Genomic DNA, 21,592 nt, shown 5'->3' on the forward strand with positions numbered 1-21,592 from the left:
CTCCCTGCCTTACAGTCATCTTTTAAAAGGAAGCAATTTGATTTGAATAACTTGGAACTTGTACATGAATACTTTATGCTGCCTACTACCAGCTTTCATGTGGCTGAAAATGAGTAGATAGTATATTCTGAAACAAACTTTGCTGCCATCAGAGTTGTGAAATAATCTAGCGTTGGTGTGCTGTGAACAGTTATCAATTTTGGCTGTGCTTCTGAGATGAGCTGGAGAGTCTGTGAACCCTGCTGAGATTACTTGGTGTACTTTAAAGGAAATTCCTCCCTCCTAGATGGTATCATCCTTCGCACTACTTTGGGAAAAAGGTGACTTTTATGGACTTTTTGATCGCTTTACCATGGCCATTGGCAGTTTCGTTGTTGCAATGCCGTTTAATTGTGTTTTCTTTTAAACTGAGCACAAGCCGACTTTTCAAAATATCTCCACTCTTGCGCCTGCACGCGCGCTCTTACCTGTCACCAAGGACTCCTGAAGTTCCTTCATAGCTTCTCCCGTGATGTTCTGGCATTGTTGAATCAATACCTCTAACTGCTAACAGCCGCTATGCTGCAAAAGTGTGCCATGAGCCACTCGGCGCCGCGTCAAAAGCGTGCCGCCATTTTGGGTTGGTCGTGGCTCGGTCTGCAGGTTGGTGCAAGTCTTCAGTTTGCCAACCAGCTTCATTACGTGTGTTCTCCTTTGGCAACTGCATCGAGGCAGTTTCAGAGAAGGGTCTGGTGGCTATTTTCTTTTTCGCCTGTATCTGTTTGTGGATTTTTGCGGTGGTGAGGTGACGACTTCGTGGAGACTGCTTTGGGTTCGGGTGAGATGTCGCTCACCATATCTTCTTCAGTGTAGACTCGGTTGTGTTTACAATCTTTTTGCTGTTGGTGACAGTCTCTATATGGAAAAGTTTACCGGTGTATTGAGAAAGCTGCCTCCGAAAATCAGATTTACAATCTTCTTGCAGTTGTTGACAGTCTCTATATGGAAAAGTTTACTGGCATTTTCAGAAAGCTGCCTCCGGAAATCAGACAACGGTGACTACATTTATTATTTTAATTTGTTATGTTTAAAATATTGCTAATTGCATCTTGTATTTCAATGCATTTACAAACTGAGCTATTGGTCTGATGATTTAAAGTTTAATATAATTTATTACCTGTTATGTGATACTTTATGCAAGCCATTTTATGCAGGTCGTTCATAATTCTTCCTTTGAAGCTCAGGATGGCTCAGAGCTGGGCATCCTAATCTTTTTGTGGGGAGCCATTTTTGTGCTCAATATATTTATTGAGGCGCTCTATCCTGTTTATTGTGCAGTTGTTTAGTTTACTGGACCTCATTAGAGCTCTATTTGTTTGAGGTGTATAATGCTTTTTAATATTACAGGTAATGGGCAAGTGTGACGCTCAATTATTTCTATGTTTACTTGTACTGAAATGAACCATTTGATACTCAATTTATTTGAGGAGTTCATTTCCATGTGCATCTTCTGGAGGTTGGTTTTAGGGATTTTAATTCTACTACGTTTGTTGGAGAAATTTATTTGCACAATATCTATTGAGGTGCTCCATTCTGGTTTTGATTATTGGTGATGGGCCATAGAGGGCTCAATGTTTATGATGAGCCATAGGGGTGCTCAGTTTTATTCGTATTGCTACTGAGCCATTTAGTTGCTCGACTTTTGTTGAGGTGCTCAGTGTTATCTATGCTTAACTCTATTTTGTTAGAAGTGTTAATATTACATTTTCATGCTCAGTGTTTGTGAAGAGCCGTAGATGTGCTCAGTTATATTTATGCTTTCATTTTGTGAACCACTTTGATGCTCTACTTCGCTAGAGGTGTTCTATTCGTATTGATTCACAGTTCTATTTATTATTACTTGTGATGAGCCTAGGGCTCAATTCTGTTGGTGCTTATGTATGCTGAACCACTTCGGTGCTCTATGTTTTTTTTTTAGAGGTGTTCAGACTTCATTTATGATTGACGCTACTGAACCTTTATTGCTCAAATTTTCATTGAGGTGTTCAGTTCCATTTCCATTCTAATGTTGGTTTATCATAACCACTTTCATTTTTGTTAGCTCATGGTGTTGGTACAATGTTGGTACCTTCGCACTTACCTCTTCTCTCCACCATTCTGAAGACAGAGTTTATTTTGTGCGCTTCCTCTTCTCTCCACCATTCTGATGAGGGTGTTTATTTTTGGTGCGTTTTTATGTTGTTCCTCTATTCTACTCTTCTGCTCTCTGTTTTATCTTCTTCAACTTTTCTTTTAAAGGGGGAAGGTGTGTTATATCCTGCTTCTCCCTGCTCTTCTCTCTTTCTTGTCCTCTCTTAGTCTCTTGTACTCTGCTGCTCAGCCTGTCTCTATAATGTCATCCTTAGTTCTATCTGTGTATCTTTAAGTGTACAGTCAGTTACCTTGGAGGCTGAGCAGCAGGGCAGCTGCTCCCGGTGGGGCATTTACCTTAACCTTTACTTTAACTTGGATTACTACCTTATCTAAATGCTGTACTTGATTATTTGATTACCAAGAATAAACATACATCCTGACACAGCAAATAAGGATTCATCTTTCATTTACCGGATCTTACACATGTGTCTAGGACATCATTACTATTCAATAGGGACACAGGAAAAAGTAATCGTTGATACTGGTAAAAATCATGGTACTAGTCGACAAAAAGAGTGTGTCCACATCACTCACTACAGACACACTGGAAGTTCCACAGTATTACGGGGCATGGCGAGCTTGAAGAGTGCGGGTAAGGTGCTGCGGGACTTTCCCCCTTTCCGCATCCCCTTGCCCTAGCTTTCTGTCCTCAAAATGTAATGCAGTTTCTGCATGAAGCGACAGTAATCTAGATGTATTTTAGTTTCTTGGAGTCATTAATGGGTTTTAAGTCAGCCCATAGTTCAGCTGAGTCTGGTGGCCCAGTAGACTAGTGTGATGACTCCAAGAGCTTCTCTATGTCCACAGATTCAAATATTTGCAGGTCCACTACTTCTTCCATCCTTAAAATGGTGACAAAATAAATACTATCAATATTTGCAACAACAAACTTCGATCATCCTGTATCAAAATGTCCCAAAGGTTGAGCGTGTTCTTTACAAATTCATGTTATGTTATGTGTGCACTATTTTGATTGGTTGTATTTATGTCTGATAAACTTCAAAATCTCTTCATCATCTGAAGGTCTTTCACATGTTACTGGCTTTGGGAACTGAGGTAATAAAATAAAATCGATATTGGTATCTCTACATACAGATTTGTAACAAATGCCCTTAAACAAGTCAGAGTAAACAGCCAAGTAAATGTTCAAGTCTTGCCGGTGTAGAACCTAATTGTCAATGAGACCAATGAATGAGCAAAGAGCATTTTTGAATGTATATCCAAATCAAAAAGAAACCTGTGCAACAGTGCAGAAAACTGCCAATAGGTGACGTGGGAAAAGGCTTTCTGGACAGATATATAATATACTTGTCTTATCAGACCCATTAGATTGTCTCTAGCTATGTAAAATGTCAATCTTGTACACAGTTTACCAAATTAATTTGGGAAAAGCCTAAAGGGCTTTCTGAGGCTGGCTAAATCTGTTGAACCATATGTATTAAAGTCTTCACCGCATAAATGGCAGTCAGCACTCCCCCGCATAATGTACTCTGGGGTAGGGCTGGGGGAAATTCGTTTTTCCAGCCAGGGATGGGTGGTTATAAATCTTGGGGAAAATGTGCATTTTCTGCTACATTTACATATGCCTTCCAACACGAACAAAGAAAAAGAGGGTGTGGGATTGTGAGACTTTGGGCCCGATGTAGGTAGCCCTTTACCGATCGGAATCGGCCGAAAATACCGATTTTCGGCCGTTTCCGATCGGTAAAGGGCTATGGAGATGTAGGGGCACATTTTCGGTAATTTTACCGAATCGTTATCATTACCGAGTCGGTAAATTTACCTAGTCGGTAATATTTACCGATTCGGTAATGATAACGATTCGGTAAAATTACCGAAAATGCAATGTAGGTAGCCTATGTTCCGGCAGCACATGGCTTACAGAATCGGTATTTTACCATGGAATACAAATCCATGGTAAAAAACCGATTCCTGTGTACATGCACATCTGTGCATGTACACATGTGCCATGTGACAGACAGACGTGCCCTTAGGGCATGTCTGTGTGCCACATTGCACACATGGCCGTTTTGGGGGTGCTAGAGGGTGTCAAAGTGACACCCCCTGCACCCTTGTGAATTCTTAAATTACCGATTTGGTAAATACCGAATCGGTAATGCCTAATCATTCCTATGGGCTTCAAAGCCCATAGGAATGAATGGGCATTACCGATTCGGTATTTACCAAATCGGTAATTTAAGAATTGTTAAGGATTCGGTAACGAATCCAGATGTTGGGACCTACATCCCATTTACCGATTTTTGAATACCGAATCGGTAGGATTCGGTATTTCAAAATCGGTAAATGGGATTTACCTACATCGGGCCCCTAGTCCCTCTATTACCATTGCCTGGCCTACATTATAGGGATGGGGAAATTGTAATTTAAGGACTGCAAATATTTCCACAAAAGCAGCTTTTCAAATTTGGCTACAAGCCAACCATATGCTCAAATCGTCAGACCCAAGAGAGACAGCTGGTAATGAACGCTCTATGAAGAGCCAGAGGATTTATTGTTAAGGACCTAGTTTATTGTTTGGTATGTGGCCCACCACGAATGAATGAATTTAAAATGCATATAGCGCTCAAATGCCCAAAGGCGTCTAGGCGCTGCAGCGGAGGTAAAATGCCGGAGATGAGTAATACATTTGGGTCGAGAAAAAACAGGTTTTCAAAGCCTTTCTGAAGGAAAGTAATGTTGGTCAGTTTTTAATGGGTAACAGAAGTGTGTTCCACAATTTGACAGTGTTGACGAGAAAGCTACTTCCGACCCAACAAACTCTCCTGAATTTTGTTATCCGAAGGAGTTTGCTCTGAGCTGAGCGAAGTGTTCTGCCTGGAAGATACCATATCAGAGGCTGTTTCAGGTATTCGGGTCCTGTTACCTGAAGAGCCTTGAACGCTAAACACAAGGCTTTAAATTCAGATCTTTGCACCGGTAGCCAGTGTAATTGTTTTAGGCCTTGGGACACAGACTGGAACTTAGGAATATTCAGCAACATCCTGGCGGTTTTGAGCCCATTGCAATTTAAGTAGGTGCCATCAGTCAAGGTGGCAAAGCATAATATATCTAGAACCCAGACAGACTACTGCCCACCAAATTTAGAAATTACTGCTGGTGCAGCAGTGATGTCTGTATTTACAGAAAAACTACCATCACAATAGTTCATTTGAAGGCACTGCAAGTCTGGTGTACAACCATCATCATTTATGACACCCATTAAAAACATTTTGTTTCTAGAAGACAAAAAAGGAATGACTCCCACACCCTGGGTGTTCTCTCTCTGTGCGTGAGGGTTACATTTTTCATCTGTCAGCAACTTACAGGATATTAATGGTGGTAATGGACAGAAAAAAATTAATCATGGCCAAACAAATAGAGCAAGCAGTCTATTGTCCTTACTACGACGGCCCCTTCTAAATCAGGTCTTTGGAGTAAGTTTTCCAAAAGCAAAAACATTAGAACGCTACTTTTGCAAAACTAATGGTCTACCCAACTCAGAATAGAGCAGCAGACCGAGGGTTTGGCGAATAGCATACTCCATCAACTTTGTGATTGAGTACCCAGTCCATCAAATTTGAAATCAGGCCCTAAGTTTCTTATCATTCACAACACATAATACCACATTTTCTGATAAGTTTATCCTTCACTGCACAGTAGTATAGAGGCTTACATCAAATACCAGTATGAATTTCCCCGTAGTAAAATATTTTGAAATCAGTTGAAGGAGAACCAATGTTTGCATAACTCAACTTGTGGGGTGTTTACCATCTCTTGCATTGGCATTTTTAGTTTTAAGTAACAGCATTTGGGTTGTACAATAGTTCCACCATTTTTCAACCTGTCATGGGTGAAGTTTTTCCCAATGTCTTGAAAGATTATCTGTCCTATTATTATCCTGAATCATAATCTACTTATGAGCAACTAAATATACCTTGCCATTGTGTAATTGGAATTGTTCAGTCCTTCTATAAAATAGTCAAAAAGGTTAAAGGATTATTAGATCCTAAAGTTCTAGAGAATCGTCATCTTAATGCACCCCTCATCAATCAATCAATACATTTATAGAGCGCGCTACTCACCCGCGAGGGTCTCAAGGCGCTGAGGGGGAGGGGGGGCGCTACTGCTTGAAACATAACAATTGTATTTAAGTCAACAAGTTTCATTCATTCCAACTATACAGCAGCATGTGTGTCATGATTCAGCCATTTTAGGAAATTTAGTAGGTAAGACTGAATTGCATCTTGAGGATGAGGATGAGGATGACTTTTGAAAAACAGCAGAGTATGATCATACATTTGTCCTCTGAGGGCCTTGGTATATTGTCTCCATCAGTGAAGAGGGTATACGTCTCAGTTTGAAAGCATCATTTTAACTAGATCAATCATTGTCATCTGTGCCATACTCCACCCCATTCTGCGGGGACACCTGAGGCGACCTTGTACTTGCCCAAAAGCTGTTGACAAATATAAGGGTGGCCTTTGGGTTGGTGAATAAATGAGACCTTCCCTCATGTGGGATGAGTAGCTAAGCATGGTAAAGTAGAACAATGTTGATGTACACCTTTCGTAAAATTCTCTTGGTGGACAGAAATTCTCTTTGTGCAACATGCACCGTGGACGTAAACCCAGGATAGATTTCACCAGTATTGCACCTTTCGGAGCTCCTGGGCTTTAACGAAGAGTAATGTCTAAGTCTTTGTAGACAATCTAGTTATTAAATTAGTCTCTGATCTGGTACCTCTAATTTGCATAATACCATACAGGCCCCCCAGAACATGCCCCTTTCCCCCAAATCTTAGGCGAGCAGATGGTCCATCTTATAATCAACTATGCAAAAAATCTGCTGATAGGTGATTTTAACTATTGGGCCAATGATGTGACAGGTGGGCCCCACTTTGCTGAACTGACCGACCTGCTTAGTGGGCTGAACTGTACCATACATGTAACATCCCCCACACACATCAACGGACACATACTGGATCAAATATGGACATCCAATCTTATAGTGTCTGCATTGACAGTATCCAATTGCACATGGTCTGATCACTTTTTAATAAAGTTTATGATTAATAATATAATTTCAGACAAACCCACAGCTAAAGGAGGGCTCATGGCAAGGAATTGTAACATCATTAATATTAATGATGTTACACTGTTGCACACTGGCGAACACAGCTCCTATTATTTAGCCATCCGTTAACCAAAGAGAAGGAAATATTACAGCCTGGTTAACAGCAGCTAGTGATGAACTTGCCCCTCTCAGGGCAATACAAACAGCCAGATGCCATGAGGCCCAGAGAGGGTTTTCAGAAAATCTAAAGTCTCAAAAACTAGTCCTTTGCCAAACTGAAAGGAAATGGATACGGTATTACTCCCCTGATAAAAAAGAAATCTGCTTAGCTCAATTTAAGGAATATAAAAAATCTATTCTATCAACTAAGGCCACCTATTTTTCCTCCAAAATCCTGAGCTTCACCAATAAATCAAAAGGGGTATTTACAATTGTCAATGAGCTTTCCAATCCTGATAGAGTTACAATCCCTTTCCAAGCACTTTGTAACTCCTTGAACAACTTCTTCATCAAGAAAATTACTACAATCAGAACCAGCATTCCTACTAGCTGTGCTTGTGATGCACTACCCATGGTGCTCAGAAACCTCTGATCCCTTTATGAATTAACAGCAATCAGTAGAGAAGTGCTCCTGGAACTTCGGATTAAAGTCAAATTTGGATCCTCTACTGACAGTTGTCGAAAATATTTTTTAAAAGAAGCTTTCACCTCTAGTCCTGATCCTGTCCTTTCACTTCTATACAAATCATTAAAACAGGGCTGTGTCCCTAGAGGCTTTAAAAGAGCAATCTTAGTCTCTCTACCCCCAAAGATACAGGGGCAGACCCCCTGATCCGGATTAACCACCGTTCTATATCCTTGCTTCCCTTCTTGGCCAAGGTATTGGAATCTCATGTGGCAAATTGCCTTTGCTAATTTATCAAACAATCTCATTACCTTGACCCTTACCAAGCAGGGTTTTGACCCTTGCACTCAACGGAGGAAATAATATTGACTGTGTTTGACAAATTACGGGAATCTGCCAATAAGGGCATCTATCAGGCTCTGGTGCTATTGGACCTGTCAGCGGCATTCAACACGGGTGACCATGGTATCTTGGTGTACCGTGTCAGGGATACAGGACTCCCGGGCTCAGCTCTGAACTAGATTACGTCCTTCCTGGAAGATTGTTACCAGGCTGTTGACCACAGGGATCTTCACTGTCCCCGCATTTGTTCAACATATATCTCCGCCCTTTGATCCTGTCCTTAAGAGATTCAACTATGTAGATGATCTCCAACTAATATTTACCATCAACAACACATCTGACTATAGGTCTAAATTCCAAGCTACTATGCTGCACATCCTGAACTTGATGAATTGCAATCATTTAAAGTTAAACCTAGACAAAAATTGAGCTGGTCCTAATAGGAGGTGCCTCAAATCCCTGGAGGTCTGTGTTTTGGCCTGCTGAGCTGGGCTCTACCCCATCCCATCTTCCCCAGCTAAGAGCCTTGGAGTCACTGGGACTTATCCATGAAGTCCCAGATCAGTACAGTAGTCTCTACAAGTTTCATTTAGTTACTTAAGATAAGAAAAATCTGTAGACTTCTTACTAGGGAAGCACTGGGGAAGGCAGGTATTACCCCAGTTTTTTCTCCCATAGACTACACCAACTCACTGTACTTCGGTATACAGCTATATTTTGTCAAAAGACTGCAACTTGTGCAGAACTAGGCTGCAAGACTGATTTTTCATCAGCCCAGACGGCAACATGCTTCTCCTCTTATGAGGAAGTTATATTGGCTCCCCATATCACAATGCTGTGCCTTACAGGTGCCTCGTTTTCAAATCTTTGCATGGCACCTGCCCTAAATTTGTCTCTGATCTAATCAAGAGATGCATACCCATCCATAAATGGTTAGGTGGCAGCAGGTTAGACTTGCAGGCCCCCGCTTCTGGAACGCTCTATCCCACGATATTAGATCCTTTACAGACCCCTTGAGATTTTGAAAACTCCTTAAGACATGGCTGTTCACTCAGGCTTATGAATAACTCATAAAGAATCAGGCTACTCCAATATAGCACAAGGACACCAACCGGTGTACATGCGCTCTACAAATAATTTTAACATAAAATTTGTAGTTAAGCAGCTGGGCGGCTATAGGTTGAGGTGCACAGCCTAGCAGTGGTTATGGTGTAATAAATACGGTGGGCTCTTTCACCAATAAAATCCAGTGACAGAGCCTCTCCAAAGAGTTTGTGTAGCACACATTCTGCGTAATATTTCATTTTAACAATGGCTGTTGATTATTGGACCCCAGTGATTCACATATTTTTATGTCACAAGCACTCCTCCAATTCTTTGACCGTGGCTTTAGTAAGTTCAAGGACCTTAACCATGTGTAGGAGATGTTCATGTCATCTGACACTCTGGTTTCCAGATGGTCCAGCCTGTCCTCTTGCTTGTTGACTTTCTCCCTCATGCGATCTAGACAAATGGCCATGAGATCTAGTTTAGCATATATCGCTCATAGGATAGATTTGACTTTGACTAGAATTTCTTTGCAGTCATCATTGTGTCCAAAAGCCTCACAAGAGATATATGGCCACTCTTCTTGCATTGGCTCATCTGCTGTGTATGCCTCTTGCCCTCGAACGAAAGCATCGACTAACATGTATCTAGGTTGCCCATTTTGCCATCATGTGGGGGGCAGAGTGCCAACCAACTACTAGCAGGTTAGCCAACCTTGGTCTGGCGTCCAAGGCGAGCAGTGATGATGTCTCTTCCTGGGTCCCGCCACACCCTGAGCAGAGCTTCGAGCGTGGGAGGCATTAGCAGACCCAGAGCCAGAAGCAGGTGAGTAGCAGAGATTGCAAAGCTGTTGATTTCACCCAATGTTTAGGGCTCCAGTAGGGAGTAGGCCCTCTTGAGTCATTTGGTCTAATGGGTGCCGTGCCGCATCGCAGCACCTAGGTCGGTGGGCATTTCATTCCCAAGGGAGGACTACGATTGTTTTGCAGACCAGCCCAGTGAGCAGTCGGAAGCTCTGTAATCCCTGCTTTAGTGCACAGTTTCTTCTCTCTAACATATTAAATTAATGTTAAAATCAGACTCAGTGTACCCATGGTGGAAATTAATAAAAAACATTGTTCAAACCATTGGGGCAGGTAGATAAAAAGGCTTGGGCTAAGTCACTCTTAATGTAGACCGGACTGACTTTACACTCTAGGGTTACTTTAAACTAGTCCAGCATTGTCCTACTACATTCAGGTGGAATCACTGCAACCATGTAAAGTATGCAACCAACCAGGCTAATGACTTTGGTGGCCCAAGTTTGTTAGAGAAAAATTATGTCATATTTGTGGATAAAACTGCCCCAATTTGTACCACCCACTTTTCTAGCAAGGCCAGCAATCTTCCAAAAGAGTGTGCTAACCTCTTGTTCACTGTCATTTAAAATGTCTGGATTCCCTGCATCTATTGCTCAAGTGCAACCTTTGTAGGTGGCAGAGGTAGGTCATCCATTGTCAGTTTATTCAAGGGATACGCTTGATTGGACATCCAGAGTGACTTGCCCCAAGGCTAGCTTCCTGGACAAGGGTCATCTCAGTCACTTGGCAAACACCATGTCATGTGTTATCAGACAGTTCTCCCAGGGGCGCAAAGCAGTTATGAATAGGAATAGTATAAAGGGAAAGACTGGCCTGGTTTAGAACAATAAGGGCCCTCCTGAGATTGAAAATTATTAGCCACATCTCTATAAAAATAGCCATGGGGCTATTTCTTTATGTTACCAGGCTTGTTCTGAACTTGCACTAAAAGTTGATGATTTATCATGGGGTAAGAGATTCACCATTTCTGAGCATATTTGGGTCTCTTAACTGTATCCATTAATGAAGGTCAGGTGACTTCCTGGGGCATCAACCTCTTCCTTGCTTTGCAAAATATTCTGATCTTGGTAGGAGGCCTTAATAAGGTCGCCTGCAATCCTAGGGCTTTTAAAGGTGACAATGATTCATTCTTCCTTGAATTTTTTGTGCATGTTCCCCACCCAGCCTGCTCTACTCCCATAAGGACTTCATTGAATAATTTTTACAGGCACCTATTATCCCTATGAATCCACTTCGTACTTTTAGTGGTTAACTTCATAGTAATCTCAGTTGTATCAAGGGGTAGGATAGGGATATTAGTCATAACAATAACATAAAGGCAAGCTGCAGGCGGGAGCTTACACCTGGAGGCAAGACCCGTAACCAGTCTGGCCACCATTAAGGGTGCTTGGGAGTTCCAGTGGGCCCTAGGGCCTCCAACGTGTTATCTGGGCTCCTCAGAATCCCTCAAGGGGCTAGTCGTAACTAAATGTAACTAGATCAGCTGCAAAAGTTCCATCTATCACACAAGCATACACATGCATACCTATTTTGGATGCTGTGGGTGCCTGGGCTTGCCTAGGTTAGCTGACTGTTCACGATTAACCCGACATTTCCCTTTGGTGCTAGGCGAAATCAGTTATTTAACAGTCTGCTCTACTGGGAGAGAAGCTTATTTGACAGGAGTAGCCCCACCCACACAAACCTGACCTGGCATTTCGTAACACACGGTTCTCCCACCCAAGCCAAGATTGTCAGTCTTCTGACTCAATGGTGCGGTTAGCAAGTTGTGCAGATCCCAACTATCGATGAGCAAAAAGTAGGAGTGGACGGAGCTCATGGAGTTTCACTCCACGAAATTCCACAGAGTTACCTACAAGCTCTCTGAGATTTTGTGGACTTCTGTGAAACGAGGAGTTTAGTACACTACGCTGCTCATGCTGACTTTTAGCACTGGGAGCTTATCCTGTGCTGTAACATCAGCACGAATGGCACCAAGTGGCACACCAGAGGGTGCTGCTTCTTTTGGTCGCTCCAGTAGATTTTCTACTTGAGCGGGAGCCTTATCAATGCAAGTGATAGTGACCTGCCGTGACCGCGCATTGAAAAATCTCACTGGGAGGCGGCAAGTCGCACATGACACACATCTCAGCTTCGTTGAGGTTGGTGGAGTTTTTCCAACACTCTGCACTAAAGTGGAGTGTGGAGTGGGCAAAAGTCTGTAAGCTTTGCAGGAGGAGCGCACTTTATCACTGGCACCTAGCAAAAAGACATTTGACAAATGCCTTTCAGCGATAATAATTTCTTTAAGGACACCCACTGCCTTTGCAATATACCCATCTAGTGCGCTAAACTTTTATTTGGCGGCAGTCTCCTCCATGTTAGAACCTAGCTTTCGCTTAACCATCCTGTGGTACTTGTGGGTAAAGATTGGAAATTATGTAATATACAGCAAGGTGGGTTTGGGTCTCGCTCAAAGATAGCTCATGGATGAAGTTAACAGTATCTTTTGGGGCAAAATGACGGGAGCGGCAGAGCCCAGTCTCTTCCGGGCTTTGATGGGAGCAGACAGGCCTGCTCTTCACCCAATCTTCCCCCAGGTACATAACTGGGTGCGTCCCACACACATCCCATGCCACAGGAAATCCAAGTGCTTATGAGCTCATTCACCTGTCCCTCCTCCGGTGCACATTGTTGCTGGGGGACAACGTCACACCCCAGCGAGGGTAGCAGAGTCCAATTGCACCTAAAGTTGGCGGCATTCAGTTGAACTGAACTTTGCAATTTAAATTTGTATACTAGTTTTAAAATGTGATCCCTGAGTTATGCTTCAAGGGCTGCAAGCAGCGCTGGTGTGATCTGAACTGTAAATCACAGGAGCTTGCTTGTTTCTGAACCAGACCCGACCATGTTTCCTACCTTTACTGGTGTCTGTGGACCATGAATAGATGCAGCTCTGTAAAAATCACCTTCTGCAATTGTGCATGGTAGAACTGGGGGTCTCTAGTTGGCAATGGCTTGCACCTTTGTCCAAATAGGGACCCTTGCTTCTAGTCAGAGTAAGGGAGCTACACTCCTAAATAACCCCTGCTTAAGCCTGTGGTAGCTTGTCAAAAGCAGGAAGGCTTATCTCAGAGACAGTGTTTAAATCAGGTGTGAAAACATACAGTAATACAGTGAAAATACTACAGATTAACACAATACAGGTTTTATAAAAATAAGCATCCTTTATAAAGACTTAACATAAGACCCAAACGACAAAAATCCACAATACAGTATTAAGAAAATGAATTTAAGATGGTAGAAATAACTCAGTTCACTTTAGATGGTAAATGCAACACGTTTCTCACAAAGTACCTTTGGATGCGTCACTCAAGATAAACAAAAGGTTCGCAGGGAGAACGGTTCATCGGTTCCTTGCTTTGGGGTAGGCGATGCGTCTGTTCCTCAGTGCTTGCGCAAAGTAGGTGATGTGTCTGTTCCATACCGGAGTGGAGGTGATGCGACGATCTCGTGGTGCATCCCTGTTGCGATGCGACAAGATGGCACCTTGATGTGATACGATGATCTGGTGCGATGCAAGAAGATGGTGCCCTTGATGCGATGCGACGACGTAAAGATGATGTGTGCACGTCCGATGGTGACCCTGTAACTTTGGAGCCGCGATAGGCCCTGTGACACGCTTCTCTGGTGATGTGATGGTGACCCTTGCGGTAGTGACATGTTTCTCCGGTGATGCAACAACACACAGCTGCGACGGAGACACTCTTCTTCGGTGATGCGACAGCGACCCTTGCGGTGGTGACACGCTTCTCCAATGATGCCAAAGCTGCAGATGCGACACGCTTCTTCTCGTTGAGTCACGCTTCCAGCTCCCAACAACATGCAGGCTTCTGCAGCCAGAATTCCCAGCAAGGAAATTCAGGGGGAAGCTGGTGGTGAAGTCTTGTATCCCTGAGACTTCAACAGGAGGCAAGCACATTTCAAGCCCTTGCAGATTGTTCTTCAAGATGATGAAAGTTGCAAAAAAAGTCTTTCTCCTTTCCTTGGCAATAAAGAAACCAGTGAAGGCTAACCCCAGAAAGCAACACATTGGCACAGGGGAAGTCAAAAACTCCTGCAGATTCTCTGGTTCTTCTCATTGACAAAAGGGGCAAAAGGTATGTCTTGATGTCCAGAAGTGATCTAAAGTTCTGGGGTCTGGGCCCCAGTATTTATACTGAAAAATCCTTTGTCTCTGAAGGCAGAGAGTGCCTGTACCTAGTCTAAACCAGTTCTGGGTGCACAACTTCTTCCTTTGTCAGTGTGGGCCAGGGTCATCTGAGGCACCATAGGAGGTGGAGTCAGCATTGTGGAAGGCAGGCACAGCCCTTTTCAGGCCCAGGTGCTACTCCTCCTAGCACTCCCAATGTAGATAGGTCTATTTACTTAGAAACACATAGTGGAGAGGGGCCCAATGGGAATATGGTTTATAGACCTCAGGGTATCTTGTCCCCCAACTGAACAATAAAACACACGGAAGATACCGAAGGTCTGTCGTTAATCCAAACTCAATGCAGAGCCTGTTAAGTGTTCTACACAGGTAACTGGAACCAGAAGATTCTTATACTACAGGAGACACACAGAGAAAAAGTGAATATAGAAATATAGTTCAAAGTAAGAACTCAGTCCAGAAAGAGATTATGAACCCATAGAAAAGTACCCATCAGCCCACTCAATAGTGGAACTTCGTCATCTGGGATTTTTGTTTGAAAAATTGGTGTCCAATATGCCCTTCCTCAGATGAAACTTGAGGCTAGCTTAGGACCCAATGGTTGAACCCTCAACCAAAGAAGATGACAGAGTGTGTAGGCTGCTAAGGCTTAGTTGCAGCGCTTAGAAAAAGTGTAAGAGAAGAAAATAGTACTCAACGTGATTAAAAATACCTATCTTCATGTCAATAGGAAAACTTTATTGTGTGTGCCCATCAAGATGGTATAGTTAAAAGCAGAGTGAAAATAGCAGTGAAAATATTTGCTATTTACCATAGATGTTTAATTGGTCAACATGTTTTAGCCTCTCCAGGCTTTCGTCAGGACCTATAATTCACTACTGCAACACTTACTTTTGTGCTGTGAAGGACAGACTATATATATTCTTTTAAATTGTGTATCATCTCCTGTAGAACAACATAAACACAGAAAAACGAAAAAACCATACAGCAATCAGTTATGGTGATTTCAACGATAATCGTTAATTAGTGTTTTACATACATGTACATTCTATTGTATGATTTATAACTTACCCCATATTATGGGATGAAAGACCCCACCTCACCTGGCAACGGCTCAGGATAAGGAGGCCACGCACTGTAAAGGATTGAAAAAATAGTATATTTTATTTTATTATATTTTAGTTCATCTCATTATTTCTTTGAGTTCATCTCATAGTTTGGATAGGTGTATCCAAATTACGTTCTAGTGAAGGCACAAAGTGGCAAGAAAGACGGCCAAAGCTTAGATGACTTTTATAGTATGGTATTTCTATCCAAAACTCACTCCTGATCATTCCTGATCATCAGAAGTGGCAGACATGTGACTTTCTACCCCGAGTGTTATGGGCAGGTTTGTATCTTAATACGTTTCATTCCCGCTAAGACTAAGGAAAAAGCCAGTAAATCAAGCACTATTACAGCTCCAAACCGGTGCATTGCAAGTCCTCTTTCTCGATTTTCAATAATAGCATGTATTCAGCCGGTATTCTGGGCAGAGACTACAACGCATGACCCACCACCGCCTGGAGCACACTCACCTCTCCGTCGTTACCTCGTGCTTCACCGAGCCGAGGGGGAGGTGATGGCCCAGTGCGGTGCGCTCAATTAATAGCGCGGCCTGCGGACCTTGGAGAGAGCTGCCTGTCTTTGCAATCCGATAGGCTCATACATTGAGCCAATCGGAATGTGCATATCGACAGTCCTGAATGCTCGTCATTGGTCATGGTCGCCTTCCTGTTCAGCCAGTCAAAATGTTACTTATGCGGACCGCTCTGGGGACTCAGATGGCAGAAGCTGATTGGCTCCGCGGCTTTAAACAGGAAACAAACTAAAGGGCCAATGACAATCGACTTCTACATGTGTTTTTCACTTTAAGTCTCAGCGCTCGTTTCATGAAAAGCGCGAATTGGCATGAAAGTCTATTCGGTGGCTGAATTTTGAGATTTATTAGGACGAGACCATAGTTTTATAAAAACTGGGATAAGAGTTAAAATCCAGTTATGAAGAGGCAGTCCACTTCATACAGAGCTGCTGCATTTGACCGCTATGTTAACAGGGTATGCATTCTTATTGTGTTGCATTGGGTCATTCATTATTTGTTTATTTATTTCGTTTTTGTAATGCAACACACCCTAGTTATATGAAGAGCCAAAGTACAAACGAAGTGAAAAAAGCATTACCCCTTAGATGACTTTTACTGATCGCTGGGGACAGTACGTTTACAGTTGTTTCCACACACGTGTTTTGATAAGGAAGTGAGATCCCCCGCATGACTCATAAACAGAAACTGAGAGGAACAAATCCATTTCATGGCATAGTTCTGCCGGCATGTGTCTTACTTATAAGCTAGGCCATGTTGTTACTGGAGGTGTCATGGATTATGTTCTGTATACAGGGCACAATTACAACTGTATCCAAGGGATATCATCGTACAACCCCTCTGTGTCACATTTTAATTTGTGAACCCATCTCTGTTCCTTTCGTAGTAGAAAATGGGATATATTAGTGACATGTTGAGGTATATAGGGTTGTTCCAGAACCACCCATCGTATCTCATCTGCTTGATGTTTGGCGGTGAGGAAATGGGAAGTCAGGCGAGTCGCCTGTTTGTTACGCCTGATTGTGCTCTTGTGTTCCTGTATACGTAACTTAATTTTCCTGGTCGTCAGTCCTATGTATCTCAAACTACATGGACAGGTAATTAAGTAAATAATTCTCTCGCTGTTGCAATTAGTGTGACGTTTTAGCAACCATGGTCGCGTAGTGCCAATGCATACATTCAAAGTTCTTTGCGTTTGGGGACAGACCGAACAATTCCCACAAGGGTGATGTCCCTGAACAGGAGGGAGATTCCATAAAGTGGGGATGGGTTCCTCTGTAGTGTGTCGTGGTCTTGTGTGGACCAGTTCGTCCCTTAGATTGTTTCCTCTCTTGAAAGAAAAAAGTTGTAGAGGAATAGTCTCTCCAGCACTGTTCAAAATCCTCCATCTTTGTCTTATGATTTTCTGGATCTTAGAAGATGAGGTATTGAAAGTGGTGACACATGCCAGTCTGTCCAGAGGTGGTTTGTTGACTGGGGGTGCCAAGAGCGCCTCACGGTGGTTGTTTCCTGCCCGTTTGAGAGATTTTTTGACCAGCGTTCCTGGATATCTCCTTGTTCTCAATTTCATCGAGAGATCTCGTGCTTGCGAGTGGAAGTCCACTTTATCCGAGCAGTTCCTACGGACCCTAAGGAACTGACCGAATGGCAGGTTTTCCCAAAGGGAACGAGGGTGATGGCTGTCGAATCTCAGCAAGGAGTTGCGCGCCATAGGTTTTCGGTACAGAGTGCTCGCTAAATGTCCATCTTGTGGAAAAATTAGGAGATCTAGAAACGGGAGTGCAGTCTTACTGTGATCCAAGGTAAATCTAAGATATTCATTTTGGCTATTGAGCCAACCTTGAAAAGACAGTAAAGATTGTTCATCTCCTCGCCAGACTAGGAGAATATCATCAATATACCTTCTCCACATCATCAATTGATGATGGTGAGGGTTGTTGGTATTAAGGACATGATGGGTCTCGAACTGATGACTATAAAGATTCGCCAGACTGGGAGCAAATTTACTACCCATAGAGGTACCTGATACCTGTAGGTACAGGTCATCTTCAAAGGCGAAGAATTTTTCTGTCATGGCAATTCTTGCTAATTCCATTATAAAATGGATAGGTGTTATGCTGTCCGGGGCAGAATTCTCCAGAAGTTCTCGAACTGTTTCCAGGGTATCTGTTTGGGGTATACATGTATACAAAGATTCGACATCAAGACTAGCCAGTATGTCTGAGTCTGTGTCGAACTGTACCTCTGGAAGTAAACGGAGGACATCCTTCGTGTCTTGTAGATACGATGGCATCGTCTTAACCAATGGACTCAAAAAGACCTCCACAAATGAAGATAAGGGTTCTAATAGAGACCCTATGCCCGAGATGATAGGGCGGCCTGGCGGTGGTATGGTTGCTTTGTGAATCTTTGGCAACGTGTAGAAGTAAGGAGTTATAGGAAATTTTGTTACTAGAAAAGTTGCCTCCTGTGTCGTAATCCAGCCTTCTGTGCTGGCCTCTTCTATTAGGTGTTTGATCTCATTGGTAAGCCTCATTGTTGGATTCTCAACCAGACGTGTATAAAACTGGGTGTTCCCTAGTTGCCTTAGACATTCAGTCCGGTATGCGGTGGTGTCCTGGACAACTATGGCACCACCCTTGTCCGCTGGTTTGATCACGATGTTGGTGTCTTTGGACAAGGTATCAAGTGCATTTCTCTCTGATTTTGACATATTCTGATAGTCATCTTGTTTGGAGAAATCCAAGGATTTCAAAACATTCAGTACAGCTGCTTCAAACGCACCTACTTTAGGCGGTACTTGATGGAGCAGCGGCATGAAAGTGGACTTCACCCTCAAACCTGTATTCCTATCTACGGTTTGTTCCTCTGAATCTTTGTCTTTGAAAAGGTAGTGCAATCTCACGGTTCTGAAAAATTTCTCAATCTCCCTTCGAATTTGAAAAGAGTCTCCGCTGTTGGTAGGCACGACCTCAAGACCTTTATTCAGTACCTTTTGTTCATTGATGGTCAGTATCCGAGTGCTAAGATTCACTACGAGATCTTCTTCCACTTCAGGGACAGTATTTGTTGGCCTCATTTGCTGCGGGCTGTGGGGAGATCTTGATCGTCCGCCCATTGGACTTGACCTTGTCCCCTCCGTCTGCCTCGATTCCAGCCTCGGCCCTGTCCTAAAAAAGCTTGACTGTCAAAATATTGAGGTTGCATTGGATAGTGCGACATTGGAGGAGGGAATTGGGGATATCCCCATGGGGCTGGCAGCCACCATGGTCCTGCTTGGTACATATTGCCTCGCCCATTGTATCTGCGATTTCCTCGATTCTGGCGACCTTTCCCTCTCCATTGGTTAGTACTGTTCTTATCAGTGTCTGAAGAATCAGAGTCTGAGGAGGTAGCATAGGAAGAACCATGTGTTTGTTTCTGTTTACTAGAGTCATTAGGGTTATAATTCTCACTTGTATATGGGTATATTTTTTCATGTGAGAATTTCTCTAAATCTTTTTTTAATTTCTCTATTTTTGCAAAGAATATTGGGTCCCTATATTCTTTGTTCGCTTTGTTGGAGTCTTCCTGTTGTTTTTCAAATTTTTTTGTTGTTAACGTGGTTTTAATTTGCCCTTCAAGGACTTGGATTTCAACCAGGATGGCATCTGCAATTCTTTTAGCTGTTGTGATAATAAGAATGAGCCAATCTCTAGTGCAGCGCCAGGCTATTAGTGACCAGTCTTTGATGAAGGCTTTATTCGTCAGGAAAAGTCTTGGCGCATTCGTTACTATAAGCCCTGTGGGTGCACATTTCCCATGTAGATATTCAGCCATTATTTGGCCATGTACTGTTGTACGAGAGAGACTCTTTTTCAGATTTAGTACTGTTTCCCAATCCCCTACCACTGCTGTGGTTGTGGGGGGGAGAGAGTCTAGCATGCAAGGGTTCTCGCTCAAGATGGAAGAAAGAAATTCGTCATCAAAACCTAGGCCACCAAAGTCTGCCATTGTGTCACTAGAAAAAGAGAGATGAACTAAAAAGACAGAAAGACAAATCCGTGCACCATTGGATGGAGCAGTTGTCTTGTAGAGAAGGAAAAGAGGGGGGCCCGCAGCCGTAGCTGCTCAAAATTACTTAGAAACACATAGTGGAGAGGGGCCCAAGGGGATTATGGTTTATAGACCTCAGGGTATCTTGTCCCCCAACTGAACAATAAAACACACGGAAGATACCGAAGGTCTGTCGTTAATCCAAACTCAATGCAGAGCCTGTTAAGTGTTCTACACAGGTAACTGGAACCAGAAGATTCTTATACTACAGGGGACACACAGAGAAAAAGTGAATATAGAAATATAGTTCAAAGTAAGAACTCAGTCCAGAAAGAGATTATGAACCCATAGAAAAGTACCCATCAGCCCACTCAATAGTGGAACTTCGTCATCTGGGATTTTTGTTTGAAAAATTGGTGTCCAATATGCCCTTCCTCAGATGAAACTTGAGGCTAGCTTAGGACCCAATGGTTGAACCCTCAACCAAAGAAGATGACAGAGTGTGTAGGCTGATAAGGCTTAGTTGCAGCGCTTAGAAAAAGTGTAAGAGAAGAAAATAGTACTCAACTTGATTAAAAATACCTATCTTCATGTCAATAAAAAACTTTATTGTGTGTGCCCATCAAGATGGTATAGTCAAAAGCAGAGTGAAAATAGCAGTGAAAATATTTGCTATTTACCATAGATGTTTAATTGGTCAACATGTTTCAGCCTCTCCAGGCTTTCGTCAGGACCTATAATTCACTACTGCAACACTTACTTTTGTGCTGTGAAGGACAGACTATATATATTCTTTTAAATTGTGTATCATCTCCTGTAGAACAACATAAACACAGAAAAACGAAAAAACCATACAGCAATCAGTTATGGTGATTTCAACGATAATCGTTAATTAGTGTTTTACATACATGTACATTCTATTGTATGATTTATAACTTACCCCATATTATGGGATGAAAGACCCCACCTCACCTGGCAACGGCTCAGGATAAGGAGGCCACGCACTGTAGAGGATTGAAAAAATAGTATATTTTATTTTATTATATTTTAGTTCATCTCATTATTTCTTTGAGTTCATCTCATAGTTTGGATAGGTGTATCCAAATTACGTTATAGTGAAGGCACAAAGTGGCAAGAAAGACGGCCAAAGCTTAGATGACTTTTATAGTATGGTATTTCTATCCAAAACTCACTCCTGTTCATTCCTGATCATCAGAAGTGGCAGACATGTGACTTTCTACCCCGAGTGTTATGGGCAGGTTTGTATCTTAATACGTTTCATTCCCGCTAAGACTAAGGAAAAAGCCAGTAAATCAAGCACTATTACAGCTCCAAACCGGTGCATTGCACGTCCTCTTTCTCGACTCCAACAAAGCGAACAAAGAATATAGGGACCCAATATTCTTTGCAAAAATAGAGAAATTCAAAAAAGATTTAGAGAAATTCTCACATGAAAAAATATACCCATATACAAGTGAGAATTATAACCCTAATGACTCTAGTAAACAGAAATAAACACATGGTTCTTCCTATGCTACCTCCTCAGACTCTGATTCTTCAGACACTGATAAGAACAGTACTAACCAATGGAGAGGGAAAGGTCGCCA

The sequence above is a fragment of the Lissotriton helveticus genome, chromosome 6, assembly GCF_964261635.1.
Source record: "Lissotriton helveticus chromosome 6, aLisHel1.1, whole genome shotgun sequence".
NCBI classification, from domain to species: Eukaryota; Metazoa; Chordata; class Amphibia; order Caudata; family Salamandridae; genus Lissotriton; species Lissotriton helveticus.